Consider the following 2,364-nt stretch of genomic DNA (forward strand, 5'->3'; position numbering starts at 1 on the left):
CATCTTCAACAATAGTTATAAACAAGTTGTATATATCAACTGATCTTTATGACTTATACGTTTACATACACATTTAATTTATAAACACCCAAAAATTCCAAAATTTGGACAAACAAACAGAAAGACAAGACCAAAAAATCAAAATCACATAATTTGATAATCATTAATAACCCGGTCTACCCCCTAATACAATGAAACCAACAAACCAACAAAAAATTATAAAGTCAATGAAAATACCATCATGTACAAAAGAAACATCAAAATTCTAAAGTCTACTGCAATCCAAATACCGATCCTACAGAACATCCATGAACATCTCTTAAGGCACTATGCCATAAGTGCACAAAGGCAACGGTTTTAGCTAGCGTTGCATGAAAAGCGTTGCATTATCTATAAAATTTTCAGTTTATTACAACACTGGAGAAAGCGTTGCAGTACATTGAAGCTACCGTACCTAATAACTGTTAGTGTTGCGCAGCATGCAACAGTAGAGGTCATAGCATTGCATTAGACATTTTAGTTATTTAATAAATGTTAACATGGCATGCTGACGTCAGCATGCTGACGTGACATGTTGACGTGGAATCAGTGGATCCCATATATGGGACCTAAAATGCTGACGTGGCGTGCTGACATGGCACAAGTGGGGCCCACATGCTGAAGTGACACTTTAATCGTTGCATTTGCTTTCTGGTATTGCAGTACGTTATTTAGTGTTGCCTTAGCTATTGTACTATTTTTAAAAATTATTTGTTATATTCATGTTCTAATTTCTTTAACAAGGCCTGCCCCGTAAAGAAAAAAGAGCCTCTAGGATCCTGTTGTCCCGTACAATATGTTGAAGGTATCATTCTGTAGTCTTTCGAGTTATCCTCGTAGGGAAATGATCGAAAAGATCCAGTGTATGCTTTAGAAGCCCTGTCTCCGTATTCGGAGGGTTGTCCTCGACGAGAGACTCTAGGGTTATCTCATACTTTGCACTTCTACCCTTGGGATCATTTGTCCTGTAATCTGGTGGGATCCTCATGGGGGGGAAGGATGTGCTTTGGTATTTACAATAAGTAATGGCTATACATACGATTACAATCGACGAAAGTAGAAGTAGTGGATGGGGGATATCAATTGGATGGGGAGTTTCTTTGTCCGTGAATTCTCGACATTATAACCGAGCCATGGGCCTTTGTGACTAGGCCGCATAATCGGGCACTCCTGAAGAAAATTAATATTGGAGTTACAATAGGATGTTAGTTCGACAATTCCTATCGGGTTGCGGAATGAGAAACCAAGTCCATCTAGGTTTCTTGTATCCTAAGAACTATATTCGACTTAATCTTCTATAAAAGGAGGTACGTAGGTATGTTGTGAGTCCACGTGTTTGAGAGCTCTGAGAAGGAAAACATAAACCCTATCAATCCTAACCATTTCTTAAGCACAAATGAACGCAATTTGGTGATTTCTCCAACTACCGACCACCGCTGCATATCTTGATTCTGGTCGTGAACCTCAAATATTTGCTTACCAAATTCCTCCATTAATAGATGCTCTAAGAGTGAATATCATGCAAAAATAATATTTCTTGTTGGGCTCGTTAGCCGGACGATCAGAAGTAGTATGAAATCCAGGAAGTACATCTCCAATACATAATAAAAGACAGAATAATAGTGAAACTGGTGAACTTTTGCTTAACCAAAAGAAATGCAAATCCAGTAGTAAACGCCAATTGAGTAGTTGTTATAAGTGGAGTGATCGATATAGGAAGATGAGATATGCCATAGGAATATAAATAATTAGCAGCCCCGATGAGAATGTCAATAACATCACATGGAACGACAACAACAGGTCTAATCGACATGAGTTTAGTCCTAAGAATGTCCTTACTTCGACGATACAGATAAGAGATTATGATTGAGATGAAGAGAAAAGGCCAGTAAGCTATTTCTAGAGAGCTTGACACCCAAACTCGCATCCCCTAGAGGCCAAACATAATTTAATCCAAACACAAACTAAGTTTTCTACACAACAGTAATGAATAGCTTGCCTGTTAAATCTTCAAGATTAGTTTCACCTTCACCTATAAATAAAGCTACCGCATTTTTCTTATAAAAATTTCAAATTTCTGAAGCCGTTTGCATATTTATTTAAACAAAAAATTTTATAGTAATTTTATACTCTTTATAGAATCATATATACTAATAAGAGAAATACTTGACATTATCTTAAAGTTTTTTTTCTTTTTTTTGCGTAAATCATTTTCTTAAAGTTACCGTATTACATTCTATTACTATATTTATTACATTATTTATCTTCATTTTTATATAAAATAAGTATTAAAAGGAATTTATGTTAATTTTTGGTAATCATGGA

Source organism: Apium graveolens, unplaced genomic scaffold, assembly GCF_009905375.1.
Source record: "Apium graveolens cultivar Ventura unplaced genomic scaffold, ASM990537v1 ctg2417, whole genome shotgun sequence".
NCBI lineage: Eukaryota > Viridiplantae > Streptophyta > Magnoliopsida > Apiales > Apiaceae > Apium > Apium graveolens.